At 46.7% G+C, this 19,379-nt stretch overlaps 1 protein-coding gene across 9 annotated transcripts in view; it reads left to right on the forward strand.

Moving 5' to 3' along the window:
* PITPNM2 (phosphatidylinositol transfer protein membrane associated 2) overlaps positions 1-19,379 on the forward strand; it is a 65,573-nt gene continuing 46,194 nt past the window's right edge. For 4 of the 9 annotated variants that reach the window (XM_039362722.1, XM_039362726.1, XM_039362730.1 and 1 more), the window contains exon 1: positions 6-452. The gene's annotated coding sequence lies outside the window, so the exon portion shown is untranslated. Of the gene's footprint in view, positions 453-19,379 lie in introns of all 9 variants that reach the window. The other 5 variants (XM_039362724.1, XM_039362727.1, XM_039362731.1 and 2 more) reach the window with 3 other exon arrangements.

Below are 19,379 nucleotides of genomic sequence, written 5' to 3' on the forward strand. Positions count from 1 at the left end.
GCGCTCGCGGCGGCGGCAGCGGCGGCGGCGGCCGCAAAGCGGGAATGCGCGCAAAGCAGGAGGAAGTGGGAGCCGCCACCGCCGTCCAGCCCGAGCTGTCAAACCGGTCGCCGCCGTTGCCGCTGCAGCAAGAGCCCCAGCAGCGGAGGAGGAGGAGAGGGCGGAGGACGCGGCAGGCTTGCAGCTGCAGGGCGCTGCCTCCGTGCATGGAGCCCTCCGGGCAGGCGAGCCCCGACGGCCGCCCAGCCCCGCCGAGGGGGTCCCGCTAGCCCGCGAGGGCGGCAGGAGGAGGAGGAGGAGGCGGCACCTGGCCCGCCCTGGCTGGAGGCGGAGGAGGCGGCCGCACTGCGCGCCCGGGGCTGCCGCCGGAGGAGCGGCCGGGGCAGCGGCTGCCGAGCGAGGGGCCTGCCGGCGGGCCGGACGACCCCGAAAAGCGATGCCCGGGCGTGGAGGTGAGTCTCTCCTCCAACCGGGCTGGGCTGGGCTGGGGAAGGGGCGTCTGCGCCGAAGTTGGCCGGGCGCGGGGCAGGGAAGGGCTCCGGCAAGGTTTGGGGGGGCGTCCCCGGGTGGGAGACGCGAGTGGAGGGGGGGCCCCCTTGCAGGGGTTCAGCTGCACCGACACCCCCTCCCCAATTCCACCCGTGGTAAAGAGTTAAGTCCTATTGGGGGGGTGCAGTTTCCAGCATCCCTACCATCATCAACCGCTGGGAGGGTCGCAAGAGGGACTTTGTGGAAAAAAAAAAAACCCACCAAATCGGGTCCGGATTTGGGGTCCCGCCCACTTGGGGCCGGAGAAGGGCGAGGGGCAATGTGACACCCCCCCCTTCGGACGGGCCGTTTGGCACCCCTCTTATCTGGCTCCCGCCCCCTCCCCCCCACGCCCGCAGCTGGAATGGAGCAAGAGACCCCGAGGCTGCTGAGGTTGTACCTGATGTTTATTTGGGGGCGCGGGCGGGTGGTTCTGCCTCCTTGGAAGGAGGGGGGATCTCAAGGCATCCCCCCCCCCGCAACCTCCCTTGCCAGGAAAAGCCAACCTAGCGTGTGAATGCTAGGTTAAGCGGATCCTAGCCAGATGTGAGTTTGAGATAAGGCTGTTGTTTCTTATAGAGTTGCCTTGCTGAGCACATCAGAGCTTAGCAGAAGGGGAGGGTTTTCCCCCCTCCCAAGTTGCTGCAGTTTTTTCTTGCAGGAATCTAGGATGGTTTGCACAGACCAGCATGCACATTCCGTGGGAGTTTCTCAGATCTTGGCTTAGTGGGTTTAGCTGAAGGCAGCCTTGGTTTTAAGCAGGTGTGCCTCAGCACATGGCCATGGGAAATCTCATTAGTCACGGTGTAATCATGAGTTCTCAGAACGGCCCTGGACCGGTTTTGGACTTCACACTTGGGTGCTCCTTTTGTTGTTGTTGTTGTTGTTGTTGTTGTTGAGGAATTTAGTTCAGTGGTGGATGAAGGGGCTTTTAAACTGCTGTTGGACCCAGGAAGAAAAAATAGTCTTTGTGTCTCATTGGTGTGAAATTGTGCCTACAATTTCTCTGTTCCTTTTTTACTTTGCAAACTACAGTGGGTTTCCTTCCTTCCTTCCTCGTCTTTATTATTTTTACAAATAAGTCAAGGCAGCAAAAATATCCAATGCACCTTCTATTTTCTCCACAAGAACTATCCTGCGAGAAGGAGTAGCTATATTCGTTGCCTTGAGTTGTTTGTAAAAATAATAAAGGCAAGATATAAATAAATATATTGCATGGTTTGGTTTCTGAAAAGAGAGGCCACCAGGACAAGCCACACATACAGAATTCTAAAATTCTAGCAAGCAAAATTCTAGCAAGCAATTCATTATCAGAATCCTAACCCTCCAGCACTTTAATTAAGAAAACCAAATGAAGGAGATGTGAAAACATCCCAGCAGAGAGGAGCTGTTGCAAAAACTCACGCCGGTAACTTTCTTCGCCCCCACAAAAGAGCCATCAACATCCTGTGGCTTGTTTTGTTGTTTAATCATATTTAAAACTTCGTCACCAACTTTTTAATTAAAGGCCCAGCGGATGCTGCTTTTAATGAACATAGCTGCCTTGAGGACTGGGGGGGGAAAATAAGTTTTATTTTTCAAATCTTGATTTTTTTTCCCCCTTAATGGTCCTAGGTTGCTTCTGGAGCCATTAGGAATGGCTTTGGGTAACAGCTGTCTTTTATTGTGTGTGACTGTTGTTAAGATAATTAGTTCTCCCTACCTGGATTGGAGAATTAAAAATTGCATTTGTCATTTGTTCTCCCTGGCAAGCAACAAACAAGCCAGGGGCTCAATTGAAGCTGTATCCACAGGTATCGCTGTCATCATGGTTTTATTGCCCAGAGGTTTGGCTAGCTGGCCATGATGGCTTAAATAATGAAATTAGTCTGCACGTAAATTAACAGCCTTTTAGTGAGTTAGTTAATAAGGTTTGAGGATTAGCAATCTATTTTTGCTGTTTTTATTTGCAGACATTTCATTACCCAAACTAGATAACCTTATCAAAGCTAGTCAGACGCAAACGTTGACCATCTATGTTTTTATCAAGTATTACTGATCTATTTTAGCTTTGGGCCATGCAGATAATGTCACAGGGGGAGAGTTTTTAATTTGGGGTGGGCTGTAATGATCTCTTCCAAATGTTTGGACATTTTTCTCCAATTTTTCTGAGACTTGGAACAAATATTTCTCCTGTTCCTTCTCTTTTATTTTGATTTATGGCACCGGCTTCTGCCTGTCCAGGAGTCCAGCCAACTTAACAGACTTCAGTCTTTCCCATTTCCTTTCCTGCTCCTTTAATCCATAAAGGAGTTCCTCACTGACCAAGAGAGGGTTCCTCCCCGCCAAAGGGTGGCTGTTTTAAGACTTCAATTAGTTCAAAAGCTGCCCTTCCAGGCACCTTATAAAAATGACAAACGGCTTTTTCTAATCTCAAAGGGGGGGGGGGAAGGAACGATGACAAAACATTTCTTAGAAGAGGCATCCCAGTTTTGGGGAAAGGTGTGCCTCTTTTAGGATACTTCAGGTAATCCTCAACTTATGACTGTCCATTTAGTGACTGAAGTTACGACGGTGCTAAAAGAGTGACTTATGACCGTCTTTCACATTTCTGACCGTTGCAGCATCCACGTGATTTACATTCAGGGGTTTGACATCCGGTTCGTATTTATGACGGTTGCAGTGTCCCGGGGTCACGTGACCTTCTGACAAGCAAAGTCAGGGGGGGGGAGTCAGATTCACTTAACATCTTACCAACTTAACAGCTGCAGCGATTCATTTGACAAAGGAGGAAGGAAAGGTTAAAATGGGGCAAAACTCGCTTAACAAAACTCTCGCTTAGCAACACAAATACAGTAGAGTAGAATAACAGAGTTGGAAGGGATCTTGGAGGTCTTCTAGTCCAACCCCCTCCCTACTCAGGCATTTCTGACAAGTGGCTGGCCGGTCTCTTCTTAAAAACTTCCACTCTACATTCTCTTTGTCAACACATGACCTCTTTTTTTTTTATCTATTTCCCCAAGCTCTATTACGCTGTATATCTGCTGTTTCCTTCTAGTGCTCTGGCAGAGCGAGCGTATTGTTTACTCTTAAGTTCCCAGTAATTATTTTGTGCGCGAAAACAATACAGCAAAACTGTCCTTAAAAAAAGAAAACAAAACGAAAGACAGCCTGCTCTGGAAATGGCGAATGACTAGGACCGATTTATTTTATCCCTGTTACCGGGCAGGTTTTACAGTGGGGGATTGCAGTCGCTCCCCAAAATTCTGGCGTTGTTATAAATCTCAACAAGCAATCCAAATTAAGTAACCCTTGGCTGGCTAAACCCAAAAGGGGAATAGGCTTGAGATCGTATCTGAGGTTGGCATGGGTGTGGGGCTGGATGTTTGGTGTGCAACTAACTCTCCTGTTAATTTTGTGGGATTCTGTCTTGTGTGTGGATGCAGCAAAGGGTCCTTTGGTGACCTGAGTTATGGTGAGGAATGTGTTGTAAAGAGCAAGCCATTTTCTGCAACCATTTTCAGTTTTCATGTCTTTACAGATGTTGATGATGTTACCTAGTTAGGTCATGAAATGTACGCAAGAAAACAAGCAAGTTCAGAGAGAATACCAAGGATTTCACAGTCCTTTCCTTCCTTCCTTCCTTCCTTCCTTCCTTCCTTCCTTCCTTCCTTCCTTCCTTCCTTCCCTCCCTCCCTCCCTCCCTCCCTCCCTCCCTCCCTCCTCTCCTCGCCTCCTCACAAACCCCACTCCTTTTTAGCACTGGTGATGCTACCTAGTTGGGTCATGAAACATCTGCAAGAAAACCACCACGTTCAGAGAGCACCAAGGACCCCACAACAGTTCAAATATTTTCCATTATTTGCTTTATGGATGCACGCATAAAATGACCCATGTTGCCTCTTTCCAGTTTTGAGGACGGAAAAAGCTGTGCCCCTGTTCAACGGGGCTGGCTGCAAAAAAATGCATTTTCAGATTCCGGGGCAGGGAGGCCTTAGGGATGGGTTCCTCCAAGCAGAGAGCTAAGGATCCAGTCTGGGGCTTAAGGCACGCACGCTGCTGGCTTTGGAGAGGCCAAATGTTTGGACAGCTGTGCTTAGAAAGGCCAGTGACGTCAAAAGGAAAAGAACAGCCCCCCCCCAAACCCTACCCCCTGGGCATGTCCTGTCACCAACATTGGAGGCAGTCCAAAAGTCGGATACCACGGCATTACACAAATATTATGAATATTGGAGGTAGAAGATTCGTATCCCTATCGCTTATTTTTTTTACCTCTGTTTCAAAGGAGAGTCCTCACCTCTGAGATTTAGTAGCTAAATTGCGATGCTGGTGGACCTCAAAAGATGGGAGCCATCATTTAAACCAAACTGGTGGCAGTGGTCTTATTTTTTTTTAATATTAATCTTATTTGTTTTAAAACAACATAAACCCCGTTGCAAAGAGGGGAGTGTCCACTATTGGAGGGCCCGGAAGCAAATCCAGCTCCACTAACCCAACTGAGGTTGCAGAAGCAATTAAAAGCAACATGCAGATTGGCCATCTTTTAATCGGGTTGCAGAAGTAGATTTTGGGGTGTTTGGGGTTACCAATTTCTGAACAGTGTGTCGGAAAAGGCATCTCTCTCAATCTTCTCCTTGTCCTTGTAGAACAGGCTTGTCTAGTCTTGGCAACTTGTGAATTTCAACTCCCAGAATTCCCCTGCCTCTTTATGTTTAGAATGGATGAATTGCCTTCTTCCAAGGACAGTGGCTGGCTTTTTTTGTACCTGAAACTAAACCTAGAAAGCAAAGAGGGGAGCTTGGTGATTTCAGCCTAGATTTTGTCTGGGGGAAAAAGGAGATCTTTTTCCTCTCAGAAATAAGCTTATTATGTGGGATCCTTGATGCTCTCTGAGCTGGCTTGTTTTCTTGCAGATGTTTTGTGACCGAACTAGGTAACATCATCAGTGCTAGAAGGGAGTGGGGTTTGTTCTCTTGTTTGTCGTCGTCGTCCTCCTCCTCCTCCTCCTCCTCTCCGCAAACCCCATTCCCTTCTAGCACCGATGATGTTACCTAGTTTGGTCACGAAACATCTGCAAGAAGACAAGCAAGTTAAGAGAGCACCCAGGACCCCACAATCCTCCTCCTCCTCCTCCTCCTTTCTACAAATCCCATCCCCTTCTAGCACTGACAATGTTACCTAGTTGGATAATGAAATGTCTGCAAGAAAATAAGCCAGCTCAGAGAGCACCAGGGACCCCTCATGTCGACCCTGAGCTACCAATTTCCTCCTTCGTTTGAAGCTTCCCCTGCCACAGGATGCCCGAGCCCAGGCTTCCCTTCCCTTCCCTTCCCTTCCCTTTCCTGTCATTTCACCTGGTTCATCTCAAGGTCATGGAGCTTTTCATTTCCCTTAAAGGGAGACCTTTTGCTGTTTCTCCTACCCCCACCCCCCACCCCCCAATCCGGCGTGCAGCCATGTTGCTTTCCAAACAGGTGAGTCATCTTTGGAAAATCTGCCGGTGACTCACAGGCTTGTCGGAGGCTTCATGGCGGGGCTGTAGAGCATAGAGACATGTTCTGGCGCTACTGTATGGCCTCGGCGGCAGGTTGGGCTGGCAAGGCCATTAGAGAAGATGCGGAAAAAAAATTTTTTTTTCCCCTCCTGCTGTTCATCAGTCACCTCCGAATTCTGCTGTGAATCAGCAGTCCCTATTCTCTAGATCCCAGGTCTTGTTCTGGGGGGGAAATGCATTATTTGTCAAAGAATAGAATAGAATAGAATAGAATAGAATAGAATAGAATAGAATAGAATAGAATAGAATAGAATAGAATAAGGAATAGAATAGAATAGAATAAAGAATAGAATAGAATAAGGAATAGAATAGAACAGAATAAGGAATGGAATGGAATGGAATGGAATGGAATGGAATGGAATGGAATGGAATGGAATGGAATAGAATAGAATAGAATAGAATAGAATAGAATAGAATAGAATAGAATAACCTTCCAACCCCCAGCTCAAGCAGGAGACCCTGTACCATTCTGAATAAATGTCCAATCTCTTAAAAGCCTCCAGTGATGGAGCACCCACAATTTTTGAAGGCCAGCCGTTCCACTGGTTGATCTCAGCATTAGGAAGTTTCTCCTTAATTCCAGGTTTGACGCAGGAAGACAGCACCTCACCCTGGGAGAAATTTTGAGTATCTTCTCCTGTAGAGCCACGTCGAAAAAATTAGACATAGGATGTGCCAGAAAGTTTTGAAAACAGAACCATGGGATAATTCCTCCTAAATCTTGAATTGGCATCTGCCAATGGTCCTTTTTCAGTGCCTTTCAGTGCCATTGTAACTTTGAACTGCTGTAACATGAGGATTATTTCTAATCTACCTATCTCTTTTCTGAGATCTTCAGGGCCAAGTGTCCCACCACCTCAGCTGGAATACAACTCTCATCCCGGAAAAGTGGAATTGATGGGAGTTGTAGTCCAGTACTCAGAGACTTGCACTTTGCCAGGCGTGGATCCAGCCCATTTCAAACCCTGCTCTGTTTCGAGAATATTCTTCCTCTTTGTTTCTACAGATTAGGAGCTGTAGGAGCTGCTGTATTTTTGGTGTGGCTTCTTTTTCTTTTTTAATGTATTTTTAAATGCCGCTTTTTGGTATTGTGCAGTCCCCACATGCTACAGAGAAGTGCTTCTTAAAAATAGCAGCGTTGGCTGTGGTCTCTGTAGTGAGTAACACAAGCTGTCTTTAAGAGCTGGCTTTATTTTGAGTTCCCAAGCGCTGTGTTTTCTGCTGTGGGGCTGAATAACTCTTTAAGCTCGTTCTCGTCATGCTTTCCAACCTCCAACTGCAAAATTGTGGGGTGCTCTGTAGCTAAATTTCCAGGTTGGGCATGAAAGGAAGTGCTGATTTGCCTTTTTTAAAACTCAGATGTCCTTGGGTGGCGGTGGCTGTTTTGTTTTTCAAATCTTCAGTTTAGCCCTGACTGTTTGGGGGGAAAAGAATCTGCATATCTCCCATTTCATTTCAGCCACAGCTCAGGAAGGGGAAACACAGCGGAGAAGACAAATAACCTATTCTTGGTGCTGTTACAGGCTTGTTAAAATAACCAAAGTTTAATGCGCTTTGAATGTTCCACTTTGGATAAGGAAGATCTGTGTGTTTGTAGAAGCTCACCTTGTGGCACTGGGGAGTTGTCATGTTTTATTCACAGGGGATGGATGGATGGATGGATGGATGGTTAGAGAGATATAGTTGGATGGATGGATCGAGAGAGAGGGAGGGATGGATGGAGAGATAGATGGTTGGATGGAGAGATAGAGGGATGGATGGAGACATGGAGGGATGGAGAAACAGATGGGTTAGGGTTACCTGACATCTTATGTCCAGTTTCAAACGGAGGTAAGATGTAATGTTGTGTTGAGGAAAGGGATTTTTCAGTCTGGCCCCGGATAAGTCCCCTCCCGTTGTCTTGGATTTAAAAGAACAAAAGCAGCTTCCTGCAGACTCTACGATGACTTGTGCAGAGACAAAACTCTTCGCTGCAAATTGTTCTCATTTCTCACATTTATAACCTGCATGCTCCTCGCTCTGAGTATAAATCAAAAGCAGCCTTGATAAAATCAATACGATGCCACAATTGCACCATGTAATAAAACTTCCCAATCTATTATAACCTTATTTGTTCTTGAGTCAAAAGCCAGCAGATGCTATCTTGGAGGCACATCTTCAAAAGCATGGAAGAGAATAATCTTTTGGGGGAGAAGTTGTTGTTGTTGTTGTTGTTAATTGCGAAGTCGTGTCCGACCCATCGCGACCCCATGGACAATGTTCCTCCAGGTCTTCCTGTCCTCTACCATCTTCTGGAGTCCATTTAAGTTCACACCTACTGCTTCAGTGACTCCATCCAGCTATCTCATTCTCTGTTGTCCCCTTCTTCTCTTGCCCTCCATGGGGCAAGAGAATCCCCTTTATGGATTACTGCCTTGTCGTGGCGAGGGGGCTTGCGTAACTCAATGAAGCTATAAGCTATGCCGTGCAGGGTCACCCAAGATGGACAGGTTATAGCAGAGAGTTCTGACAAAATGTGATCCACTGGAGAAAGAAATGGCAAACCACTCCAATATCTTTGCCATGAAAACCCCATGGGGGAGAAGTATCACCCATAATATAAGAAGAGAGGGAGGAGAGGAGAGGGAGGGAGAGAGGGAGGGAGGGGTGAAGGGAAGGAAGGAAGGAAGGAAGGAAGGAAGGAAGGAAGGAAGGAAGGAAGGAAGGAAGGAAGGAAGGAAGGAAGGAAGGAAGGAAGGAGTGGAAGGGAGGGAGGGAGGAAGACCTTTAAAATGGCCTATAACTGATTCCTTGGGCAAAGTTTTTCTCTCATGTGACATTCTTGAACTATTCAGAGATAATTAACCGTCATCCCTACCAGATTAGAGCCTTTAAAAATAGGTCTGGATTCAAAAGTCACCCATAGCTGATGCTCTTAAATGCTGCTGCCCCTCCTTAAAAATAAAAATCAAATCCATATTCCAATCAGCTGCTGGCCTCCTCAATTTTTCCACCATGGTGTCCCAATCGGGCAATAATAATAGAGAAACCAAAATGCCCTCTTGACCAAGATCAGCGTCCCGTCTGTCATCTGGTATGGTCTAGCACGGATTGTCCGGTGACGTTTCAACCTGACCTTCCTCCATTGTGCTTCACAATAGTTGAAAAATTCTTGTATGAGAAATTGTAGAAAATGCATCGAACTCTCTGAGCTGGGCGGTTTGCTTGTAGACATTTCACGACCCAATTAGATAACAACATCAGTGCTAGAAGGAGGTGGGGTTTGCAGGGAGGAGGAGGTGGAGAAGGAGGAATGCTTCTTGGTGCTCTCTGAACTTGGTTTTTTGCTTGCAGACATTTCAGTACCCAACTAAGTAACCTCATCAGTGTGAGGCAGTGTGGGGTTTTCTCCCTGTTGATATACAGTAGCTTGCCCTACCAATGTTGGTGGGATGTTTTGTTTTCTTCTTGATAATCTCTTGATTACAATGTTTTCTGCTTGATTGTTTGTCTGGTGCTAATCCCTGCTTATCTGGAGGCTTGGCTGCCGGAGAGGATGTGTTCTGGTCTCTTGGTTTCTTTTGCTTCTTATCTGAATGATCTTCAAATGGGGTTTATCTCTGTGTGTGATCTGACTGCTAATCTTCCAGTAAGAAATTCTCATGGTGCATTTTAAACTCACAAACCATCTACAGAAAGAGTCTATTTTCTACTTGCCTCAAACTTTAGGAAAGGATCATTTCTAAACCTGTTTTTGTGGCATTCCAGTTGGCACTAATTAGTTAAATTCCCGTTTTAAAATAAGATGCAACCAAGGGATACATGGCTGGGGGTTGGGGAGAAAATGCAGCGAGAACATAAAAGCCCACTTTTTGTATGTGTGTTTTTACTCCCCCCCCCCAGAGAAACAGGAGGCTGAACATGTTGGGAAGCAGGTGGAGTTTATCATAAATGAGATAAAATTGGCACATTAAGGCAGAAAGAATCAGAGGTGCAAATGAAAGGTCTCAGTGGGGGAGCAGGTGTGGGGTGCAGGGGAGGGAGAACAAAATGGTAAAATGTAGGCTTTTTCTGCATCCTGTGCGGAAATCTGCCTCTCGCATCTGAAACACATCCTAGCCTATCTTTCATTTTCCCAAAGTGATTTAATCTCAGATGCTTCTAGCTGGCCAAGCTTTGGATCCAGCCGTTAAGCCAAGCCAAGCCAAGCCAAATTTGGGTCTGTCTTTTCTCCTTGAGAGCCTCTGACTTGGTGAACCCAGAGATGGGAAAAGGTAGGTGGGAACTCTTCAAGACCCGGTACCTACCAGATGCAAGTCCCATCCTGGCTACGTGATTGTGAGCCAGGCTCTTTGAAAAACTGCCTCTTCCCCAGGGCATCCACCCAGGGTGGGTCAGGGGTCCCATAGATGAGGTGGGAACATAGGAGAGCGTCTTCTTGGTGGTGGCCCCTTCTTTATGGAAAAACCACTCCCGTTGGGCCCCGGGCTGTTGCTTTTCTGAGAGGTTGTTAAAAAAATGTGATTTCCCCCCCCCCCAGCCAGCGTGGGGTACCCTGAAGCCAATTCAGGGGTTAATATGATTGTGTTGCCGCTTGCAGGCAGTGGACTGGTGTTTTTATGTCATTTTTGGGTTTAATGTTGTGGGTTTTTTTATGTTGCAAGCCACTCACAGCCATCATCTCTGTGTGAATTGGGCGGCCACGTACGTTTCTTGAACAAATACATAAATAATTTGTTTATCAAAATTGTTTGCCGCCCCTCTTGCAGTTCAGGCTACTCATCCTCAGCTAGAATACAGAATAACACCAGAGTTGGAAGGGACCTTGGAGGTCATCTAGTCCAACCCCCTGCTCAGGCAGGAGACCCTATACCATTCCAGACAAATGGCTGTCCAGTCTCTTCTTTAAAACCTCCAGTGATCGAGCACCCACAACCTCTGGAGGCAAGCCGTTCCACTTGTTCTCATTGACAGGACATTCCTCCTTAGTTCCAGGTTGCTTCTCTCCTTGATTGGTTTCCACCTGTTGCTTCTTGTCCTGCCTTCAGGGGCTTTGGAGAATAGGGGGACCCCCCCCTCTTCTTTGGGGCAGCCCCTCAAATACTGGAAGACTGCTCTTCATTAGACTAGCAGCAAGAGATTCATGCCCTTGGAATCCCAAACATCTGGCGCGCGCGCACACACACACACACACACACACACACACACACACACACACTGCTTCTACATCCGAGATCAATTCCATATCAAAGAGTGTTTCCAGTGGCAGGTTTGGGATCCAGCCGGCCAGAAGCCACAGGTCGAGGGGGTCAACCTCCCCTGCCTTCCCCTCCCTCCTTCCCACGAATTTCCATTGGTTGAAAAGAGGAGGGGGGAGATGACTCACTGCTTAGGATGTGTCAAAATCCCGCCGGGGCGCTGCGCTGCCTGTCTGATCTCACGTCTTGCATTTCCAGCCTTGAGGGCGTGGAGAGGGGGGTCTCTGCGGGGAATCTCCAGGTGATGGATGGTCCCCACCACCCTCCCTTTCCTTGGCTCTGGAGCAATTATCACCCCAGGCCAGGGCCCTGAGGCCCGTTTGACACAGGTGTGAGTCACACTAGTCTGGCTTCTCTCTGAGATGGCTGGATGGAGGATCACGACCTGCTTCCAGCTTCCGCGGAGGAGAACGTTGCTTTGATGTCTTGCAAGACGGAGATACATGGGGTGGGTCTCCTGCGCCCACGAGGTAAGTCTAAGAGGGTCTTGAGAGACCGAGAAGGTGGTAGAGGATTAAAACATTCTGATTTTTATTATTTTTATTTGCTTTTTGCTTTCCTCTCTCTCTATCTTCAGATTCCTGGCAAGGCTGGGTCTGCAATGGTCCCTCTGAGCTAGATAGACAGACAGACAGACAGACAGACAGACGAGCCTTCTGCCCCGAAGGCACTCAAGGGCTGCCCCAGGGCAGGAGGTTGGGTGTGATGCAATGGTGGCATCTGTTGTGCAAGGCAGCCGAAAGTGTGCATTATCTGGCAGGGGCTCATTGTGCCTGTTTGTCAGTGGGCACCGGGGAATAAGTTGCAGCGGGTTTGGTAAGATTTACTTTGGAAGCTCAGGTGTGCCAGCCGGCCCTCTGCCCGCCTTTTGAGAACCGAACAGATTTGCTTCACCTGCTTCCTTCACCTGTTTTTTTTTTTAATTTTTACAGCCTTGAGAGTTAGAAATCAATTAAAAGGGGAAGAAAAGAAAGCTTGCGTTCACAAGAGTTACGGAGAGGAATAAAGAACCTTGCAATACGTAGATGACTTTTCTTCCCGTGGGGACTTTGTCGTTTGTTGTGGAGTTTGAGCAAAAGCTGAAATATCTGGGCAGGGGGCATTTTTTTTCATGGATACCCCTTCCTACGGTGACTCCTAAACCTTGTGTAGAAATACAGGTAGTTCTCGACTTACGAACCCAGTTGAGCTCCAGATTTGTGCTGCGGAGACATTTCTTAAGCGGGTTTTGCCCCATTGTACGACCGTTTTCTTACCACAATTATTAAGTGAATCACATGCAGTCGTTCAGTGAGCAACTCGGTTGTTAAGTGAATCTGGCTTCCCCATTGGCTTTGCTTGTCAGAAGGTCGCAAAAGGGGATCACGTGACCCCCGGGACACTGTGACCGTCGTAAATATGAACCGGTTGAATTTTGATCACATGGGAAGCTACAACGGCTGCAAGTGTGAAAAATGGCTGTAAGTCCCTTTTTTCAATGCCCGTTGTAACTTTGAACGGTCACTAAATGAACTGTAAGTTGAGGACTACCTAGGTGGCACACAACAGGTCAAGGGAAGGGGAAAGGGCCAGTGGAAAAAAGCAGGGGAAGTCCTGAGCAAGAAAAGGGGTAAAGTCTGGGGGTAAAATTGGGGTCAGCAACCGGTTCTCAGGAGCCAGGAAATAATTTCACACGGAAGCCTCTTAAGCATGTGGTTCAACAAAGATCAATCTGCAGCTTGCTTCTCCTTGTCTGTGAAAGTCAACCAGCCGTTGGATACTGGAGGTGTGTGGTGACAATTGAAGAGGAAAGGGTGGGTGGTCTCTGTGGTCTTAGAGCACCGTGTCAAACAGCATGTTTCCTCTCGGCACCAAAGCACAGGAGTCTCTGCCAGAGAGCCCCATTTGTTTGTGAGTTACTCGGGTGTCTGACGACATTCTCTGGGCGGTCTCAAAACAGGGCACCTGGAGTATCTTGTGTGTATTGGCAGTCGGTTGTGGAAGGGAGAGGAGGAAACTAACGGGATGTGTAAAAAATGCAGCTGAGAGAATTTAGAAAAGGGGTTTCTTAGCAGATGCTTCTGACATCTTAGGCCCTATCATGGTTTGTTTTGGTTTGGGGTTAGCGTGTTGTGTGAATCCATGCTAGGGATTTACACACGTTGGGGAAAACCAGGATGTGGCGCTTTCCATACGGTGTGAGCCAATATTGGTGATTCAATTACGATGCATTGAATTGAGTTCTTGCAATCTCATTTTAGGCTTTAGGAATCAAGACTTATGACCAAAATCGGGATCAGAATTTCTGTTGCTAAGCAAGACAGTTGTTAACTTGAGTCAGACTGATTTTTTGGGGGCACGGTTGTTAAGCAAATCACTTCTGTTGTTAAGTGACTCCTGCAGTCGTGAAGCGAATTGAGCTCTCCCATTAACGTTGCTTGTCGGAGGCCAGCTGGGAAGGTCAGGAATGGTGATCACGTGACCCCAGGACTCTGCAACCATCATAATTACGGGTTGCCAAGTGGCCGGATTTTGATCACATGACCACAGGGATGCTGTAACAGTCGTAAGTTTGAGGCCCATTCATAAGTCCTTCCCCCCTCCCCCCACTGCTGTTGTAACTTCGAACAGTCTCTAGAAGATTTAGTTGTAAGAGAAGGACTGGAGGTAAGCTACTTCACTTTCTAAGAAGAAAATTCAGAAGCCAAGATGACTTTGCTCGGCTGAACCTGGCTTTTTTCAAAGAGAGGTTTCCAAGAAATGTTTGGTTGTGTAACTCGTTGTGGAATCTCACATGACTGTGGTATCCACCCCCTGCTCCAAACAATCTGTAAAATCTCACGGCTGCTGAGTTTGCGGGCACATTCTCCTCTGCCCCGTCTAAGCCAGAAGAAAAAGTTGGAGGAAGTCTTCTCTTGCGGTTTACTGGGTTGTAAATAACCCTTTGGCTAGCCTCCACGTCCTTCTGCTCTTCAGTTGTGGCATCTCCAAGAAAGAGGAGGAAAAATGTAAACAAGGCAGTCTGGGGTTGTCGTGGGGGGGAAAAATATGTGTTCTCTGTGACCCATAACAGAATTCTGTTTTACGAAATTATTCCATCAAGTCACACTTATTAGGAGAAGTATATGTCAAATGCAATAATCCTGGTTTTTTTTTTAAGCGATGGGGATTCAACCAAGCTTCGCTCTTCTTGTTTCTGCGCCAATTGGCAATTAAATAAGTTCCTTCTTTTTAAAGAAAGAAACCTAAAATTCACTTTATTGTAGATGCAGAAGCCTCGGGGAAAAATAAATTAGACGTTGGGCTGCTTTTGATGGGCATTAAAATCTCTACCTTTAATTCGGCCGCTTTTGTGAAAATGGCCTGCCGGATTTTTAAACATTGTGTTTATTCTGAGTCGGGTTGCAGCTCTTGAGATGGGAAATCAAGAAAACCGAGGGGAAAAAAGCTGGGAAAAAATAATTTTGCAAAGTGTCCCTAATGGGTTTTGGAGAACATTCCGAATCGCCGGCCTCAGGCGGGACCAAGGCAGCTGATTCAGAATCGGACAAAGAAAAATATCTCTGTACTTTTCAGTGTGTCATCCGATTCTTGTAGATAACACGATATCTCTGCCCCTCAGTTGGGAAGGAATTTCGTTTATTGAAAAAAATACAGCCCTCGACTTACAGCAGTTCATTTAGTGATGATTCACTGAATGACGTTTAATTTTACTCCAGCTTCTGCTGATCAGAAAGCTGAATTGATGCCTTTAGCCCCTTTCATTCCCCCCCCCCCCATTCTTGTTTCAGTGCCAGCTGGACGATTGCAAAACGGCAGTGAAGGGAATTTTACTATAAAAATAAAACAAGGCCTCCGGGTGATGTGTTTGTATTCCCCTCCCTAATTATGAGCATGAGTTTTTCCTACATTATTTATGGCCTGCATTCCAAAAGAGTCAACGCTGTTCTGTCCAGAAGGACAGTCTGCCTCTTGAAATAATAATATAGCCTATGATGATCCCTGTAACACCAACAAGCCGCATCGTCTGCCTATCCCAGATCCTTGGGGAGGATTCTATAGGTGGATGGTGATGCTAGAGCCAGCCTAAACATCTGGCTTCCTGTGTGCCTTGCAAAACTAATAATAAATAATAAAAGATATCAGTAGCTGTGGAGAATGTAATTTGCCTCCCACTAATGTCAGGGGTGAACGGTCATCGTTCTAAAGGGGATAAATTAAGATATTTAGAGAGTTTTCTTCTTTGAAACCAAGCAAGAAAGCAAAACCCTGATCACCAAAGATTTTGGAAAAGGCAGGCTATTATACAGCCTGGATTTATGCATCCTTTAAAACTGAGGATTTATGCATCCTTTAAAACTGTCCTGTAAATGAGCATTTAAAGCTATATTTGTTAACCCCAGCAGCTTTGGTTAGCTGGGGAATTCTGGGAGTTGAAGTCCTCCCCTGCTGGCTGGGGAATTCTGGGAATGGAAGTCCTACTTTAAAAGTTGCCAAGTTTGAGAAACCCTGATCTAAGGTAAAACAGCTCTCTTTATTCCATTCAGCACAGCTTTAAATACACATCCTCTCCTGCAGCCCATACCTAGATAAGCAGGGATTAACACCAGACAAACAAACAAACACGAATTAAGAAACCACCTAGGAGACAAGCTACACCCAAATCGGTGGATCTCCGTGCTGGCTGGGGAATTCTGGGGGTTAGGGGTCCCCCCCTTCTTAAAGTTGCCAATTTTGAGAAGCACAGATTTACAGCAATATCGGCACAGTAATAGAAGACCACAACTTCTGATCATTTTAGTTCATACTCTCCAGCCTGCATTCCTTCCTTTTTATAGTCCTCCTTTTTTGTGCTCAACAAATAAAAGTTCTGTTTATTTACAAAACAATTCCCCCCTCAACAAAGCAGGGCACGACCCATTAAGCTCAAATAAAAGTTATAAAGGACACAGAACAAACCATGCCTTAAATCTAGTTCAGGCCAATGTTTACAGTCATCACTGCAATAACCTTCTTCAGGTTGGTGTAAAATCTGACACCGTAAAGCCGATGTTCTCCTCTGCTTCTGACTGGGCCTGTAAGGTAGACTGGGCTGGGAGAGGAGGCTTGCTGATCCCAAAAGCTGGATTTCCAAGCATGGGAGATGAATTGCCTCTCTCCCCCCACCCAGAAGGTCACTTTTGCATCAAGGAAGAAAAACAGATGTATTAAAAAATAAAAAGCTGCTTTGCTCACACGTGGATTGGCAGTACCAGCAAAGTAGAATCTTTTCTGCATTAAAGGTCACCATCCACTTCTGGATCGGCGCCCAGATCTCCTGCTTTGTTTGCAAACTGTTGAGGCCTGGAGCCTGTCCAGAGGGATTCCCTCTATGTCCCTCCATCCCACCCAACAACGGTGAAGCCCACCTCAGATTCCAGCCTTCCTGCACCTCCACCCCAAGTAAAACCATTTGTCCTCAGCTCCAAACAGGAGCAGGAAGGGCTGAGTAGCCCATATCATTTGCTAGTTTTCAAGAAGAGACTGGACAAGCATCTGTCTGAAACGGTGCAGGGTCTCCTGCCTGAGGAGGGGGTTAGACTAGAAGACCTCCAAGGTCCCTTCCAACTCTTGTTATTCTGGTTTCCACCAGTGGCTTTCACTTTTTTCAATGCCGTTGTAACTTTGAATGGTCACTAAATGAACTATTGTACGTCGAGGGCCCCCTGCATATTTGCACCTTTAACGGAGGAAGAGATGGAGAGCGACTCTCCTTCTGAAAGAGAAGCAGAAACATCTGGATTATATTCCTTCGGTAATTATCTTCCTCCGGTTCTGCTGACAACAGAACCCAGCCCTGTTTCAAGCCAATTATAAAGTAATAGGCTTCCATTCGCAGGGTGACAAATCAGCAGGCCATCCGTTAATTTTAAGAAAGGATCACACGCAGCCCCGGCTTTTAAATAAAACAAACCGCCTGTCTTCACTTTTTCACTCGCAGCCCAGGATACAAAACAGGTGATCCGCCATTTTGGAGAAGAAACATTTTAGAGCCTTGCTTGGTTTCCACCTGTCTGGCAGGTGAAGGATGGAGAGCTGGCCAGCTTCTGCATATTTTAAGTTTAGATAAAGGAAAGAAAAGAAGAAATAAGGGAGACGTGATAGCAGCATTCCAGTATCTGAGGGGCTGCCACAACGCAGAGGGGGCCAAATTGTTCACCAAAGCCCCAGAGGGGAGGATTGAGAAACAATGGATGGAAACTGATCAAAGAGAGAAGCAACCTGGAATTAAGGAGAAACTTCCTGACAGGGAGGACAATCAACCGGTGGAACTGCTTGCCACCAGAAATCGCGGGCGCTCCATCATTGGAGATTTTTAAGAAAAGACTAGATAATCACCTGTCCGAGATGGTGCAGGTTCTCCTGCTTGAGCAGGGGGCTGGACTAGAAGACCTCCAGGGTCCCTTCCAGCTCTATTCTATTCAAATAAATAATGCACCTTGAAAAAGAGACCACTGGGAAGAGCTTACATCTTGGTTACCTGACAGCATAATGGGAACAAAAAAAACCCAAACAAATCCAGAACGCATCCCCCGTGTGTTTCTCGCATCTTTAAACAGCTTAAACGACTTGTTGCTTGAGAAAAGTAAATATAACTGAGAACAGATGGAGCCTTCTAACCATCAAAACTTGCTAACAGACACTTGTAAAATGTCTTTAGGCTGTTTTTTTTGGGGGGAGGGACATTTTAAAATAATGCGAAAAAATAGTTTGCTGCTGCTTCTCATCCAAGCATGGAAAAAGAGATGAACTATGAGGTTCTAGAAACATCCCTAGGCAGTGTGTGTGTGTGTGTGTGTGTGTGTGTGTGTGTGTGTGAGTGTGTGTGTGTGTGTGCGCGCATGGATGCCAACCTCATAAAGAGTACCTGGTCTCTCCAAAACCTCTCCTGAACTTTAAGGGACCTTCCGACTAGCCAGGCGACTGGGTTAAAAATGCCTTCCAACGGCACGTTGAATTGTCTAGGTTATATTTGCAGTTGGAACAATTATAATCACTAAATATGGCAAGATGCTGGGCTGTTTATATTACGGGAGAGTTGGAATCTGTTTGTGCCAGATGGTGATCAGTTTGTGTAAAGAAGAGTTTCCTTGGACAAGGTGGATCAGAGCTCCCGTTTTTAAGGCCGACCAACTTAGAGGTGCCACTTCCTTGATTCTTGGGCGTCCTCTGGAGATGTTAACCTTTCTTAAGGCCAACAAAGTTTGCTGGGTGACGGCGGTGAGTAACTTGGCTTCTCTCTCTGAGTTTCCCAAGATCTGAACTAGCCTGGATGGTCAGAGGTATGCTAGGAACACCAGGCTTTTCAGGGAAAGAGAAGGCCCAGCAAGAAGGACCCCTAAAAGATGGAGGGAAGGGAGCAGATGGTTTTAAGCTACGGCTGGTTTGATATAACCTGGGTTTGTGTGCAAAGGGTTTTCCTATGAGCTGGACGTTAGGGGAGAATTAAACATGAGAAACACAGATGAATTGTTTTGCGTTAGGATCCCCCAGTTCTTTAAATGTCCAATCCTGCTAGTCCTTAAGTTCAGCCTCATTGTCAGAAAGTTCCCCCTTAATTCCAGGTTGCTTCTCGCCTTGATTAGTTTCCATCCATAGTTTCTTGTCTTGCCTTCTGGTGCAACCCAACAGGCATTAAAAAGAGTCTTGGTCTATTGAGGAAGCATCCTGTCCCCACCAGCAACTTTGCCTCTGATTGGGGACTCTGGGTGGGCCCCATTAAAATCTCAAACCTGAGGTCACCCTCCTGACCTTGCCAGCCTTCGGAGGGATCCAGCTCATTTCTCTTCCCTCCTAGGGTCACCTAACAGCTGCCTGGCTGGATTGACCGATCTCCGCTCAGGCCTTTGCAATACAAAAGGGATTGTAAAAATATCTCTCGGGCCGCTCAAAGTGGATCTCTTGCATATGACACATGCTAGTTATTTTTGGCACGCCGGGGCTATTTTTACGCCTGATGCATCTCGGTTTGGAGTTACTATGGGAACGGCGTGGTGGGTAACGGTGACCCTGACAGATGTTGACTGAAGTTCAGCCTCCCCAATCTCTCGGCTTCTCAGCTC

Source organism: Crotalus tigris, unplaced genomic scaffold (genome assembly GCF_016545835.1).
Source record: "Crotalus tigris isolate CLP2741 ecotype Arizona unplaced genomic scaffold, ASM1654583v1 scf7180000019478.12717781048:2074007, whole genome shotgun sequence".
Lineage (NCBI taxonomy): Eukaryota > Metazoa > Chordata > Lepidosauria > Squamata > Viperidae > Crotalus > Crotalus tigris.